The sequence below is a fragment of the Mytilus galloprovincialis genome, chromosome 3 (genome assembly GCF_965363235.1).
Source record: "Mytilus galloprovincialis chromosome 3, xbMytGall1.hap1.1, whole genome shotgun sequence".
Lineage (NCBI taxonomy): Eukaryota > Metazoa > Mollusca > Bivalvia > Mytilida > Mytilidae > Mytilus > Mytilus galloprovincialis.
In genome coordinates, this window is record NC_134840.1 from 16,362,927 (window position 1) to 16,380,567 (window position 17,641).

The 17,641-nt window shown below is 32.2% G+C and overlaps 1 long non-coding RNA gene across 4 annotated transcripts in view; it reads right to left on the reverse strand.

Annotated features, from left to right (window-relative positions):
* The window catches only part of LOC143067269 (uncharacterized), an 87,245-nt gene that overhangs the window by 15,295 nt on the left and 54,309 nt on the right, over nt 1-17,641 (reverse strand). For 2 of the 4 annotated variants that reach the window (XR_012975901.1, XR_012975902.1), the window contains one exon: nt 15,369-15,439. This is a non-coding gene — a long non-coding RNA (uncharacterized LOC143067269). Of the gene's footprint in view, nt 1-1,029; nt 1,217-15,368; nt 15,440-17,641 lie in introns of those variants that run through there. The other 2 variants (XR_012975904.1, XR_012975903.1) reach the window with 2 other exon arrangements.

Here is a 17,641-nt window from a genome sequence, read left to right on the forward strand (position 1 = left end):
ACAGATAGTTAGGCTATAAAAAAGAATATGTCTGTTTGCCCTTACCCTATCTACCTACCAGAAAATAGCTGCCTACTCAAAAATTTTATTGTCCTGATGTGAAAAGGTTTTTTTATCAGATAGGCAGGAATACTAATAAACTTTATTATCCTGATTTAGAATAATTTCTCGCAATTTGATTGGCTGATATTGTCCTAATAAATATCAGTACAATTTTTATCACGTCAATTGGAATTATCTCCCTTATCTATTACGTCAATTGAAATTATCTCCCTTATACCATTGACCTAATAAAAAAAAAATGATTTGCCTTAATCATAATATTTTTTATTTTTCACAGTTTTATATTAAATATCTAAAATATATTTGTTGATATTGTCCTAAAATTTAATTTGAATATAATAATATGTAATATTTTTTTTATAACAAAATCAGGATAAATTTGTTACACAGTGTGCAATTGTCCTAATACGAGAATTTATCGGGTCAATAAAATTCATATCGGGTGAGGCTTGCACACTGTGTAACTAATATTATCCTGATATAGAGTAATTTCTCACAATTTGATTGGCTGATATTGTCCTAATACATTTCAGTACAATTTTTTATTACGTCAATAGGAATTATCTCCCTTATTTATTACGTCAATGGGGATTATTTCCCTTATACCATTGACCTAATAAAACAAATAAAAAAATAGAGTTGCTTTATAGTCCTAATATTTTTTTAATTTTTCACAGTTTTAGATTAAATATCTAAATAATATTTGGTTTAGATTGTCCTTATATTGAATTTAAATATAATAATATGTAATATAACAAAATCAGGATAAATTCGTTACACAGTGTTCAATTGTCCTAATACGGAATTTATCGGGTCAATAAAATTCATATAGGGTTTGGATTCGCCTCACCCGATATGAATTTCATTGACCCGATAATTTCTCGTATTAGGACAATTTCACACTGTGTAACTAATAATTTCTTTTTGTGGAAAAAAAAGAATGCCTACCTTCTACCATCTGTCTCAACCTTTGGGTAGGATTTGGGAAAACAAAAATATTTTTTTAAGTGTGGCTGAACTTCTTAAGATTAAGAATCTACATACAAGATATATTTATACGGTCTTCTTCCCTCTGAAATATAAAGCTTTCTACATATGGTTTAGGAAACTGCTGCAGGATAATAATTCAGTATGTCTCGCATTCTGTGTCTTCCTACGCAGGTTAAACAAAAATTACTTGTTACTTTCAATGTGAAACATTATTCTAAATTAACTAACAAACCACAATAGGAAACTTTATTACAATTACAGACACATGTGCAATTAACAACAATTTATCACATGCTAAATTAATTCTGTGAAATTACAAATTACATCACATAAAACCATTTAAAGTCCACAAATTAATTAGAAATTCAATGTAAGGATATTTCTTGATAGTTGAGTCATGCAAATGATGTTTGAGTAATTTTTAGCCTGGTAATGTGGTACTATGATTCTCTACCATCAACTTAACTTGGAATTAATTTGATCCAAGCATCGGAATACATTGCCATTAATAATGTTGGAAGCAATTATCTACTTTTCTCATCAGTAAGCATCAGCGGCCAGGTAAAGATATTGAACAGGTTGACTCATTCTAACCAAGATTCCAATAAACAAAAGGTGATATCATCAAAGTACCGAGGTAAATCTAATTCAACCGGACCAAATGCCATTACATCATATAAAGTTTAAATCATTTGCAGAAGCACTGATAAAGGCATGACACAACATATGGATGCATCAGACTTTAATTATCCGCACAAAATAAAATGTATTTTCTATTATTCCAGTTACGCAATCAGATTTGCATTCAATACATGACAAAGCTGAACTAAAATAGCATACAAATTATTGGTTTAAAGCTATAAATTTGTCCTTTTTCCAGTTAGAAGCAATTTCAACAGAAAAGTGAAGATTTTTGTCTCCAAAATATTGTTTATTTGTTCATTTGTTAATAGAGATGTACAAATTGAGAGAAATGATTTGTGAATATTTGTTAAGATTACTAAATGTCACTACATGGTATAGCAATGTCTGGTTGATATCACAACATGTAAACATTGTAATAAGTATTATATAATGACATTAAAAGTAGAACCTCCTTTACTGTAAACAGTAAGTAAGAATCTATCATCTTGTTATGCAGGCCAGGGTGAGTGACAGTCTTGACTAGGAATAAAAATATTTTACACAATTTAAACTCATGGTAACTACCATAGCAATTATTTTATAAAGTTTCTGTATTTTTTGTCTGGTAATATAGTCCTATAGTTTCTGACTACCTTTAACTTAATTTTGGAGAGTTTGAGGAAACAGGGTTTATTCATTTGTTGAAATAGGCTTTGAACTAGCTTTCAATAAATGAGAGTTCTCTCATGGTGGTAAAGGTGTCTTTCGCCATCTTGGATTGTAAATAACAGAGAACCTAAATTTGATGAGAAATGTAGATAACTAATCTGAATTTTCATTTAAATGAATAACTTGATAAAATTTTAACTTATAAATAATAAATTTTTTCAAGCGTAGATTATTTTAGCCTGATTTTTGATGTTTTTATAATTATCATTCAAAGGGGAGATAACTCCAAAATAGTGCATTTCCGAAAGGATCTACAAGAAATTTTGCTATTTTATATTTTAGTCAGAAAAAACACACAGTGACCCTATCTTTTCTTATGATATTCTCAAAGCAATAATTAAAAGCTATCATCATTTTATTTTACAATTCTATCATTTACTTTAGCTTCTAATCTTATGCTTTTTCCTATATAATCAATACAAAATGTGTCTTTTTGTCACAACCTGTAGCTTGCAAAAATGCCCTGTGATCTATCATTTTTATTATATCTTTTAACATATATTACAATATGAGCCAGTTCATGCGAAAAGGTACAAAAAGTCCTTTTGGTAAACTTTACAGGACACGTTATCAAAGTTTGTTATAGTATTTTTGAAAAACAATTTTATCCGAAAAAAATTACATTAATGTAAACATTCATAAGATTGTCAATTCTATCCCGAATTTGTCAACTAAAACCGAAAAAGACGTAGAAATATCTGAATTTTTGGTATTTGAGCAAGTGTAAAATCATTTGTTCCCCGGACTAATGCTATACCGACCAGAAACTACAAAAAATTATGACACTACAGAGACAAAAGTCAATAATTTCCGTCAGATCTACAGGTTTAAAGAAAGAAAGACAACATTAAAACATGAGGGAAAATGCAAAAACTATGACATCTTGTGTTTTAGAAATTGAAATTTAAGTTAAGTTAAGTTATTTAATATTATATAAATCAATTTAAGTTAAGTTATTTAATATTATATAAATCAACCTTAGTTGCACGGGATTCGAACCGTTGCCCGGTTTGATTGCATTGATATCCGCATCGTAAGCGAGAGCCTTATCCCCACTGCTACCAGGTTTAACGTTATCAATTGGCAAATCAAGCCATTTAAACTGTACTTTGAAAATGATTGAAATATATGAAATAATTCACTAAAAATCTTGATAAAACTAGGGGGGGGGGGGGGGGGGTCTCAACACTCGCAGGTGCGTGTAGCTCACAGCTTGATGATATGAGGGAAAGTAAATGTGTTTTATAAATCACAAGTCTACTACCAATAATTATGCACACTTTTTAGAATTTCGTAAATTTTTCGTTTTTGTACCTTTTCGCATGGACTGGCTCATATAGGTGATATCGGCGAAAGTACCAAGCAAAGCCTATGTATAGTAAAAGAGTGATTTTGCCCTAACTTTTTAAAAAATCTACATATTTTAGATGTGTTTTTTGCAAACTAGATGTTTTGATAGATGCCGAATCCATTTGAAACTTCAAATCGTTGCTAAAATATTTGGAATATGGACTTTTTGCTGATTGGTGTACGGTTGCTAAGGGGAGAATTTTAGTTGCTAGGGATAATTATATGTCAATATTTGCATTAAATTATAACGTTAGATATGAAGTATTATAAGTATTTCGATATTTCATTGCTTTTTGGCAATTTCGATTTTTTTGTTTTTTTTGTGATTTTGAAAATGATAATTGAGCCAGTCCATGCAAAAAGGTACAAAAAGTCCTTTTGGTAAACTTTACAGGACACGTTATCAAAGTTTGTTATAGTATTTTTGAAAAACGATTTTATCCGAAAAAAATTACATTAATGTAAACATTCATAAGATTGTCAATTCTATCCCGAATTTGTCAACTAAAACCGAAAAAGACGTAGAAATATCTGAATTTTTGGTATTTGAGCAAGTGTAAAAATCATTTGTTCCCCGGACTAATGCTATACCGACCAGAAACTACAAAAAATTATGACACTACAGAAACAAAAGTCAATAATTTCCGTCAGATCTACAGGTTTAAAGAAAGAAAGACAACATTAAAACATGAGGGAAAATGCAAAAACTATGACATCTTGTGTTTTAGAAATTGAAATTTAAGTTAAGTTAAGTTATTTAATATTATATAAATCAATTTAAGTTAAGTTATTTAATATTATATAAATCAACCTTAGTTGCACGGGATTCGAACCGTTGCCCGGTTTGATTGCATTGATATCCGCATCGTAAGCGAGAGCCTTATCCCCACTGCTACCAGGTTTAACGTTATCAATTGGCAAATCAAGCCATTTAAACTGTACTTTGAAAATGATTGAAATATATGAAATAATTCACTAAAAATCTTGATAAAACTAGGGGGGGGGGTCTCAACACTCGCAGGTGCGTGTAGCTCACAGCTTGATGATATGAGGGAAAGTAAATGTGTTTTATAAATCACAAGTCTACTACCAATAATTATGCACACTTTTTAGAATTTCGTAAATTTTTCGTTTTTGTACCTTTTCGCATGGACTGGCTCATATAATACATTTTGGCAAAGTAAATGAAATTTGATTTGGGTTCTGATGGTTCCTGGGATTGGTAAACTAAAAAAAATTATTATGCAATGCAAGGAAAATTAATTACCACACAGTAATGATGGAGCATGGTAACCTTTAAGTTACTGTTACAGTAGTAGAAATGCTTGTACGATGTTTTAAAAGATTTTGTATAAAAAAAATATAACATAAAAAATTTCCGGAAAAGTAATAAATACAAATTCTGGAAACATACACTTTTAGTTTCCGAAAACGTAGTATTGGAACCTTGAAAAATTAGCGGAAATGCAATACAGCCTATCTGAGAACTATAGACCCTTAAATTTTTGGCATTTTGAATACTAATGCAACTTTTCCATCCCAAATTGAAACACTATAAACTGATTCCTAATATGTAAATTAAATGTTTTATCTGTAATCTTACAAAACACCTCCCAAATCAATTTACTTTATATGATCAAATTATATTATGTCTGTATCTACACAATATAATCACTATATATGAATATCTGATGCAATTCAATTTCCAAGCAGACAAAACTAAGTACCTCAGTTACTTATAATATTTTCTCCTGGAGGTAGTATGGATCTCTTATGCCATCTTGGATTGCAAAATAGCAGAACACAATGGGTCTAGACTTTTTACTAAGTCAGCAAGTTTCTATACAGGAAAAATAAACTACAAGGTTTAGAAAATTAATTGGTCTTTAAATAAAAATTTAAATCACTCATCTTTTTACAAAAGTAGAATGTTTTTGCTTGTTTACAATTTTTTTTTTAAATTTGTATATTAAAGGGAAAATGTATAATTTCAAAAGGTGTCAATAAAAAAAAAAACTATCTTATGTAATTGCAGGAAAAAAAATTCAGTAATCCCAATTTTTTCTTTTAATATTTTGAAAGCATTTTCTAAGAGCTATCTTGTCATATTTTATTTCAAAATTCTACCATTTAGTTGACCTTTTATTCACATCTGACAGGATGTTTTTTTGTCTGTAAAATCCACTCAAAATGTTTCACTTTTTCACAACCTGTAGATTGAAAAAAACTTGTTCACTATTTTTTTTTCATTTTGGAACATATCACTATATATGGTTACATTTTGGCTAAGTATGAACAAATTCATCATTTTTGGTTTTAAACTACCATATCACCCAATATAGTATTGAGAAATTTTGACCAATCTAATTTTCTACATTTTGAAAAATTACTTAAAACATCTTTAATTTCAGACAATTTTATTTGAAGACATCCTGGATATTGGCAGGAAAATCGCAATTTGCATACCAATACATTTAATGCGTTCAAAATTGACAATCATCCCTTCCAATGGAGATATTTTTTCCATGGAGAATTCTCTCTATTGTTTGTAATAACTCATTATTTTCTGGAATGATTGATAGCAGGATATATACTGATACATTACAGATATTTCTAAAAATGACGTCTCACTTCTCAAAACACTTGTGGGACTTTATAAAGAGAGACATGTAATTTATTGTGCTCTGTTTACTCCAAAGCTAGGGAGTATTACACATGTCTTCTGTTCTAACAAGATTAATGATCTGAAGTAACTTTATAAAGACATATAAATCAACTGCTCTGTCCTATTGAACACAATATAGCATTGACTTTTTGTGGGAAAGTTTCTTTTCAATTCAATTCATCAATTTGAACAAAAGCCCTTGAAAAACTTTTTTTTTTAATGTTTTTGATTATTTTACATTTGAGATCACCATTGTGTTGCTAGGTAGCCATCAGATTTTAGTTTTATTAACAGTAAAGCATGTAGTTGATTAAACTTTGAAAATTTTGGTCTTTATTCTTGCCTTTTTTATTTGGAGAAGTTTGTATTCTATTCTCTAAACATACTTTTTTGTCCAATGAATATCTACTCTAAATATATTTCTAATCATTTAGATAATTTCTTCCATTAAAAACAAAATCCTATTAGTTTGTCAATACTGCCATGTAAGACTACTTAGGTACAGACATAAGCCTTCTAAGGCCCATTAGTAAAATAAAAGAGGACAATTTAAAATAAATTATGATTTAATCTCTCTAGCACCTTAAGGATGAACATCAAATAAAGCATCAGATGATTATCACAGAAAAAGATATTTAATACATTATTATCTGTACAAGTTATCTATTGACATTATACTGGGGTTGGGTAGGAGAAATACGAGTTCTGATAAGTCTCTGGAGAACTTGATATCAATTCTCATCAGTGGTAACAGTTCAGATGTCATTTGTTTAATGGCCTATGTAGTTTTCTGCAGGGAAATGACCATAAAAATGCTACACAAATTTCATGTAAACTGTATCATCAAAGAAATAGAGTTTTAACTAGAGGCTCTGCATTTACCTCTGGCAGCTACTCAGGTAAAGGGGGTCAATACATTTTGTAAATGAAACTTTAACCATAAAATTGTAAAAAAGAAGTTCAGATTCATTGTTGATTTAATACTGATATTCAAATGTGAAGTTCACCAAAAAAAATTGTATATTGATACAGTATAAAATGGAGATGTTCTAGAATTGTTTTACAACACTAAAGATACCATATAGAAAGAACTCATCATTAAAAGACTGATAGTCAGCAGTTCTCTTCAATAAATAGGAATAATTCCCAGAAATGAAAAGGTTAAGAGCTTTCAGCCTAACGACCCTAGAATTACTACTTAGACATGTGTTAATATCTCAATGGACCATTTTTTACTAGATTATGTAATCCTCTTCCTTAACCACTCTTAGTGCTGTAGTAGACTAATTGATAAAAGTACAGTTTTGTAATAATAAACCATCTATAACACAAAGACCTCTTACATGAACATTTTTTTAGCATTCAGCTAAGGAAGAACTTGAAACAATGCCATTGTTTTGTATTTATAAACACTAAAATAAGATGGGTGTCTGGTTTAGTTATTGTTCCTTACATGAAGGTTTTTTTTATAGTTTTATTCCTTGTAAAATGTTATTTCTTTGGTTTATTAGTGACAGTGTTAAGAAAAGGCAAATAATACATAACATGCTAAACAATTATCATCCAAAAAGATTGTGCTCGTAACTTGGTCAATTTGCACACTGGTTCACTTACTAACATTCACATTTAAGTTTATTTACTTTGAAATCTTGTATACCAGTTTTGTAATTAACTATCAAAATATAAAAAAGAAGATGTGGTATGATGTTAAAGAGACAACTATCCACAAAAGATCAAAAAGACAGACATTAACAACTATAGGTCACCTGTGGCCTTCAACAATGAGCAAAGCCCATACCGCATAGTCAGCTATAAAAGCCCCCGATAAGACAATGTAAAACAATTCAAACAAGAAAACCAACAGCCTTATTTATGTAAAAAAAAATGAACGAAAAACAATATATGTAACACATAAACAAACGACAACCACTGAATTACAGGCTCCTGACTTGGGACAGGCACATATATTCGTATATTTGTCTGCTCTATGGTCGGGTTGTTGTCTCTTTGGCACATTCCCCATTTCCATTCTCAATTTTAAATTTTACATATATAAATAATGTGGCGGGGTTAAACATGTTAGCGGGATCCCAACCCTCTCCTAACCTGGGACAGTGGTATAACAGTACAACATAAGAATGAACTATAAAAATCAGTTGAAAAAGGCTTAACTCATCAGATGGACAAAAATACAAGTGGACGTGGCCCGGTACTTATACATCCCGACACAAAAAGACACAATGAACAGATCTGAGAGTACTCGCAGTTATCTGACATCTAGTTCAAAGCCACTTACAACTAATAAAATCAAAGAGCTGAAAGCTCTGAGGAAAAATGACGCCACTGCCTCTAATATTGGGATATTTTTTATGCAAGTCTTGATTTTCACATACAATTTCTTTACTTTCATTTTTTTTTTTAATTTTGAATGCGAAGTGCGACACATTGATAGTAAAAAAAAAAATTATCAGAACAGTTAATAGAAATACACAAATGTAGTAAATAATGCTCCTGATGTCATATGTTATAGGAATAATTACCCACATACTCATCAAATAAGTTACTAGTGACATAGTTATTTCTGTTACTTGAAGCAAATTCTATTTCTGTAGATTTACATAATATTGTTTTACTTGTTTTATTTCACATTGAAGATTAGACAAATAGGGATACTCCTTTGATTATTTTATTTCATATCAGTCAGGTCCCTTTATATGAAACTTGAAACCACTTCTTTGCCATATTGATATTTTATAACAACATCTGCCTATGACCCATATAATTTGATATTCATTTTTTAACCATATATCATAGTAAGCTAGTTTTTTTATTTTACACTAATCCACAATCTTTCATATCAAATTTCCGTCTCCATTTAAGTTTATGCCATTGAATCATCATGGTATTAAACACAATTCCAAGTAATTATGCTGTTATAGTGGGTCACCATATATTCAACTTGGGTGGCATTCCAGTTATTAAAATTTGTGTCTGATTGGATAATGAACTAGACCTTTAGGAATTGATCTCATAATTTAATTTGGAGTCATAGTGTGTGACCCCTACCCAGTAACAAAAATAAACATGTCAAGCGGCAAAATTTATCACCAGAGATTACAAGTCAAGAGAGGATGGATAAGTCTCCAAAATGCTTGCCAAACTGGAACTACAACAAGATCTCCAGACAAGGATGAACAAGGCGTTGAAGCCAAAGTTAATATTTATGTAAAAAGTAGTTGAGGGGCTGATTCACGGTATTGAACCAGAGGAATTCCTCTTAAAAGCATGTCAGAAGAGAACCATAACTGCCGAGAAATTCAAAGAATACCACGCAACAATCATTGTGGAAAAGCAAGTAAAAAATAGCTCTAACTGTGAGTGTATTGCCATTCCACCAAGTAAAACACCGTACAATATTCAAACGCATCCTTTGTAAGACAGTGATCGCGCCAAATCAGCTAGACGACACTGTTGTGCACGCATCAAACGTACAGAGCTTCAAATCTGTTCTCCTGCCCTGCCAATAAAACCGTTGTATTAAAGCCAGCATTGATATCGACAATTTATTCACATGTCATACAGATACAGTCTGTTACAGACTCTACTTGTGAAACTTTGTGAACAAAGATTGAGTCAGATTTCCGGTACTTCGATCTGTCTTATAACCAGTAGAAAGTGGACCAACACGGACACATTATATTTTCTTATAAAAACTAGAGGCTCTAAAGAGCCTGTGTCGCTCACCTTGGTCTATGTGAATATTCAACAAAAGACACAGATGGATTCATGACAAAATTGTGTTTTGGTGATGGCGATGTGTTTGTAGATCTTACTTTACTGAATATTCTTGCTGCTTACAATTATCTCTATCTATAATGATTGGCCAAGTAGTTTCAGTGGAAAATGTTAGTAAAATTTACAAAGTTTATGAAAATTGTTATAAAAAAATTGACTATAAAGGACAATAACTCCTTAGGGGGTCAATTGACCATTTCAATCATGTTGACTAATTTGTAGATCTTACTTTGCTGAACATTATTGCTGTTTACAGTTTCAAGTGATCTCTATTTATAATAATATTCAAGATAACCAAAAACAGCAAAATTTCCTTAAAATTACCAATTCAGGGGCAGCAACCCAACAATGGGTTGTCCAATTCATCTGAAAATTTCAGGGCAGAAAAATCTGGACCTGATTAACAATTTTACCCCCATGTCAGATTTGCTCTAAATGCTTTGGTATTTGAGTTATAAGCCAATAAAGGGCTGCGCTTTAGCGCATGATACGCCCGTTGCTCTTTTAACTTGTCTTTTATGCTTTAAATGAATTTATATGATCAACTAGAAATAGTGTGAGCCCTGTCAATAATACCCCCCCCCCCCCCAAATAATAAATAAAAATGCACAAAAAAATTGGCACTATTAAGGCTACCTCAAATTTAACTAAGTTTGTTGTCTTTAATTTTTCATCCATACATAAAATTTTGTGAAAGTGTTAGTTATTGTCCCAAAATTGGAAAAATCCCCCCTTTTTTAAGCATAAAAATTCATAACACGGAAATGTAAAATCTGAAATTTATAAAAATTGAAAGGGAGCTTACATCAATAGATATAAACAATTCACCAAAGTTTCATGGACATTGGTGAAAGCCTTTTTGAGTTATTGTCCGAAGTGTTAAAAATCACCCTTTTTTTATGAATAAAGCCCCATAAATCCAAAACTTAAAATCTGAAATTTATAAAAATTGAAAGGGAGCTTACATCAATAGATATAAACAATTCACCAAAGTTTCATGGACATTGGTGAAAGCCTTTTTGAATTATTGTCCGAAGTGTTAAAAATCACCCTTTTTTTTATGAATAAAGCCCCATAAATCCAAAACTTAAAATCTGAAATTTATAAAAATTGAAAGGGAGCTTACATCAATAGATATAAACAATTCACCAAAGTTTCATGGACATTGGTATAAGCCTTTTTGAGTTATTGTCCAAAGTGTTAAAAATCACCCTTTTTTTATGAATAAAGCCCCATAAATCCAAAACTGAAAATCTGAAATTAAAAAAAAAACCAAAGGGAGCTTACATCAATAGATATAAACAATTCAACAAAGTTTCATGGACATTGGTGAAAGCCTTTTTGAGTTATTGTCTGAAGTGTTGAAAATCCCCCCTTTTTTATGAATAAAGCCCCATAAATCCAAAACTTAAAATCTGAAATTAAAAAAAAACGAAAGGGAGCTTACATCAATAGATATAAACAATTCACCAAAGTTTCATGGACATTGGTGAAAGCCTTTTTGAGTTATTGTCCGAAGTGTTGAAAATCCCCCCTTTTTTATGAATAAAGCCCCATAAATTCAAAACTTAAAATCTGAAATTAAAAACTAGAGGCTCTAAAGAGCCTGTGTCGCTCACCTTGGTCTTGTGCATATTAAACAATGGACACGGATAAATTCATGACATAATTGTGTTTTGGTGATAGTGATGTGTTTGTAGATCTTACTTTACTGAGCATTCTTGTTGCTACAATTATCTCTATCTATAATGAACTTGGCCCAGTAATTACAGTGGAAAATATTTTCAAAAAATTTACCAAAATTTATGAACAAGAGTGCACACGCTGAAATGTCTCGCCTTCTATACTAATCATTGATATTATGTAGATAGTCCTAAGTATAAAGCTTTATTACAACTGTCTCATAAACTTAACATTAACCAAGATAACTAAACAAAGACCAATGAACCATGAAAATGAGGTCAAGGTCAGATGAACCATGCCAGACAGACATGTACAGCTAACAATGCTTCTATACAACATATGTAGTTGACCTATTACTTATAGTTTAAGAAAAATAGACCAAAACACAAAAACTTAACACTGTGCAATGAACCGTGAAAATGAGGTCAGGGTCAAAAGAAACCTGCGTTACTGACATAAAGATCATAAAATATTTCCATACACCAAATATAGTTGACCTATGGCATATAGTATTAGATAAAAAGACCAAAACTCAAAAACTTAACTTTGACCACTGAACCATGAAAATGAGGTCAAGGTCACATGACATCTGCCCGCTAGACATGTACACCTTACAATCATTCCATACAACAAATATAGTAGACCTATTGCATATAGTATGAAAAAAAAGACCAAAACACAAAAATTTAACTATAACCACTGAACCATGAAAATGAGGTCAAGGTCCCATGACATCTGCCTGCTAGACATGTACACCTTACAATCATTCCATATAACAAATATAGTAGACCTATTGCATATAGTACGAAAAAAACAGACCAAAACACAAAAATTTAACTATAACCACTGAACCATGAAAATGAGGTCAAGGTCAGATGACACCTGCCAGTTGGACATGTACACCTTACAGTCCTTCCATACACCGAATATACTAGCCCTATTGCTTATAGTATCTGAGATATGGACTTGACCACCAAAACTTAACCTTGTTCACTGATCCATGAAATGAGGTCGAGGTCAAGTGAAAACTGTCTGACAGACATGAGGACCTTGCAAGGTACGCACATATCAAATATAGCTATCCTATTACTTATAATAAGAGAGAATTCAACATTACAAAAAATTTGAACTTTTTTTTCAAGTGGTCACTGAACCATGAAAATGAGGTCAAGGACATTGGACATGTGACTGACGGAAACTTCGTAACATGAGGCATCTATATACAAAGTATGAAGCATCCAGGTCTTCCACCTTCTAAAATATAAAGCTTTTAAGAAGTTAGCTAACACCGCCGCCGCCGCCGCCGCCGCCGTAGCCGCCGTAGCCGCCGCCGCCGCCGGATCACTATCCCTATGTCGAGCTTTCTGCAACAAAAGTTGCAGGCTCGACAAAAATGTTAAAAATTAACTGTAAAGGGCAATAACTCCTTAAGGGGTCAATTGACTATTTTGGTCATGTAAACTTTATTGTAGATCTTATTTTGCTGAACGTTATTGCTGTATACAGTTTATCTCTATCTATAATAATATTCAAGATAATAACAAAAAACGGCAAAATTTCCTTAAAATTACCAATTCAGGACAGTAACCTAACAACGGGTTGTCCGATCCATGTGAAAACATCAGGGCAGATAGATCTTGACCTAATAAACAATTAAACCCTGTCAGATTTTCTCTTAATGCTTCGGTTTTTGAGTTATAAGCCAAAAACTGCATTTTACCCCTATGTTCTATTATTAGCCGTGGCAGCCATTTTGGTTGATTAGCCAGGTCACGCCACACATTTTTTAAACAAGTTACCCCAATGATAATTGTGGCCAAGTTTAGTTTACTTTAATTTGGCCCAGTAGTTTCAGAGAAGAAGACTTTTGTAAAAGATTACTAAGATTTACGAAAAAAATGGTTAAAATTGACTATAAAGGGCAACAACTCCTTCAGGGGTCAACTGACCATTTTGGTCATGCTGACTTATTTGTAAATCTTACTTTGCTGAACATAATTGCTGTTTACAGTTTATCTCTATCTATAATAATATTCAAGATAATAACCAAAAACAGCAAAATTTCCTTAAAATTACCAATTCAGGGGCAGCAACCCAACAACAGGTTGTCTGATTCATCTGAAAATTTCAGGACAGATAGATCTTGACCTGATAAACACTTTAACCAGATGTCAGATTTGCTCTAAATGCTTTGGTTTTTGAGTTATAAGCCAAAAACTGCATTTTACCCCTATGTTCTATTTTTAGCCATGGCAGCCATCTTGGTTGGTTGGCCGGGTCACGCCACACATTTTTTAAACTAGATATCCCAAAGATGATTGTGGCCAAGTTTGGATTAATTTGGCCCAGTAGTTTCAGAGGAGAAGATTTTTTTAAAAGATAACTAAGATTTACGAAAAATGGTTAAAAATTGACTATAAAGGTCAATAACTCCTAAAGGGGTCAACTGACCATTTTGGTCATGTTGACTTATTTGTAAATCTTACTTTGCTGAACATTATTGCTGTTTACAGTTTATCTCTATCTATAATAATATTCAAGATAATAGCCAAAAACAGCAAAAATTCCCTAAAATTACCAGTTCAGGGGCAGCAACCCAATAACGGGTTGTCGGATTCATCTGAAAATTTGAGGGCAGATAGATCTTGACCTGATAAACAATTTTACCCCATGTCAGATTTGCTCTAAATGCTTTGGTTTTTGAGTAATAAGCCAAAAACTGCATTTTACCCCTATGTTCTATTTTTAGCCATGGCGGCCATCTTGGTTGGTTGGCCGGGTCACGCCACACATTTTTTAAACTAGATACCCCAATGATGATTGTGGCCAAGTTTGGTTTAATTTGGCCCAGTAGTTTCAGAGGAGAAGATTTTTGTAAAAGTTAACGACGACGGACGACGATGGACGACGACGGACGACGACGACGGACGACGGACGCCAAGTGATGGGAAAAGCTCACTTGGCCCTTCGGGCCAGGTGAGCTAAAAAGTCAGTTGTTTGTAAAAAGAAAAGACTATCAAGTTTTCCCTGATTAATTATGTATCTTTAATGTTTTAACAATGTTTTAGTTTTACTTCACATAATCAATAAAGATATAAAAATAGATTTATGAGTATCTTAACAACATTGGTTGGTACATTTCGATCTTTTTGGTAATAAGAAGGACCGGAGGTATGTAAACTGCTTCCCGGTTGATTACTACACAAAAGATAATACAAGCAAATTCCAGTTTGTATGTAAAATATTAAATACGAAACCAAGCGCGGTAGACAGAGAAATGTAATGGAAAGTAAATAAGAACCAAGCGCGGTAGGCAGAGAAATGTAATGGAAGTTCAGGTCATTAGTATCGGAAACATGCCGCTGAAAGCGTCATTTTCCAAAAATCCTGCAATTAAGACTAAACTTTTCTAAATGTTTTGCTTCTTGACTGCCTATTTTGATAAATCTTAGTTGAAGTAAAACAATACCTGAATTTTGGTATTTTGCTGGCTATATATCTGTATCTGTGTATACTTTTTCTATGCAATTTTTAACTTTCCTGGAAAATAAAAATACAGTTTTGATTTCTGATGCATATATGCGTATGTTATAGTATATATACTATGTCCTTAGTTTACTCGCTTGTATGGAAGTCATTACTAAAACAGTGCAACATTTTACTTTCCATTCAAGATAGATAGCAAAGTTGTGAACATTTTTTTTATATTTACTGTTATTTTTATTATTTTTATTTTCTTTCTTTCTCAATTCATTTAATAAATGTCTAATGTGTCTAATGTGTCTGTATACTTAAAATCTACTTAATACAAATCTTAACAGTTTTCAGCGTGATAAATATATAATTCATACAAAATTAATATCAAAATGGGACAACTGTCCTCTGCGTGGTCAATACATCATACAAAATTTATATTTGAGAACATGATCTGTTACCAAACGATCATAAATTTCTCCATCGTCTAGGAATTCTATCATGTCCATTAACAAAGTAAAGTTCAAAATTAATTTCATCACGTTTACATATATATACCAATAGAGTTGACACTGGACATAGCCCGCAGTAAAAATTAACGAACAATTTGCAAACAGCAGAAAAATCTAATCACTTCAGGATATATGACAATATCAGACAAAGTCATCAGGAACAAAACATAAGGCTTAATTACACTATTAGGTGTAAGAATATCCAGACAATTACCATAGAAAGGTTGGTTTGATGTGTTTGTCAATCTTATTATAAAGCAGACGACAGCAACAGAAACCTGATGTCTAGACATTTATTTTGGTCTTGGGTGGCTTAGAGAAAAGTATTTCTAAATCAATATAACCAAGTTCTCAAGTGATCAATAATGATCCTACAACAAATTCTGTTCTGTAGAACAATTTTTTAATCACATAATTATTTCTTATTCTTCCTTTGTAAAATTTATACATAACTGAACGGCCAATCAATATCATCTTACAGCAAACGTTGATAGGCAGATGAAAATTATCTTCTTTGTTTTACAGAGCTATAAATAATCCATCTCTACTGGACCAAATGTTAAGAAGTAAAATATCTTAAGAATAACTGGTGAACATACAGAAACATACCAAACACTCCTGCTTGTCCCTTGCTATAACAGTATGGACATGTCATGTAAATCTAGAGCTTGTGCCTTGTTATAACAGTATGGACATGTCATGTAAATCTAGAGTTTGTCCCTTGCTATAACAGTATGTGGACATGTCATGTAAATCTAGAGTTTGTCCCTTGCTATAAAAGTATGGACATGTCATGTAAATCTAGAGCTTGTCCCTTGCTATAACAGTATGGACATGTCATGTAAATCTAGAGCTTGTCCCTTGCTATAACAGTATGGACATGTCATGTAAATCTAGAGCTTGTCCCTTGCTATAACAGTATGGACATGTCATGTAAATCTAGAGCTTGTCCCTTGCTATAATAGTATGGACATGTCATGTAAATCTAGAGCTTGTCCCTTGCTATAACAGTATGGACATTTCATGTAATTCTAGAGCTTGTCCCTTGCTATAACAGTATGGATATGTCATGTAAATCTAGAGCTTGTCCCCTGCTATAACAGTATGTACATGTCATGTAAATCTAGAGCTTGTCCCTTCAGTATGGACATGCCATGTAAATCTAGAGCTTGTCCCTTGTTATAACAGTATGGACATGTCATGTAAATCTAGAGCTTGTCCCTTGCTTTTACAGCATGGACATGTCATGTAAATCTAGAGCTTGTCCCCTGCTATAACAGTATGGACATGTCATGTAAATCTAGAGCTTGTCCCCTGCTATAAAAGTATTGACATGTCATGTAAATCTAGAGCTTGTCCCTTCAGTATGGACATGTCATGCAAATCTAGAGCTTGTCCCTTCAGTATGGACATGTCATGTAAATCTAGAGCTTGTCCCTTGCTATAACAGTATGGACATGTCATGTAAATCTAGAGCTTGTCCTTTCAGTATGGACATGTCATGTAAATCTAGAGTTTGTCCCTTTTTACAACAGTATGGGCATGTCATGTAAATCTAGAGCTTGTCCCTTGTTACAACAGTATGGGCATGTCATATTGTATACCAAAGAGATGCCATGTGTCATAATATTGCAGTAGATTTCATTCTGAAGTCTTATTTCTATGAATTTAGTCTTGTTCATTTCTAGTTTGTTAGAACCAAATTAACAAACATTAAAAAAGAGTTCTTACAGTTTGCAGTATTTCAGCCAATCAG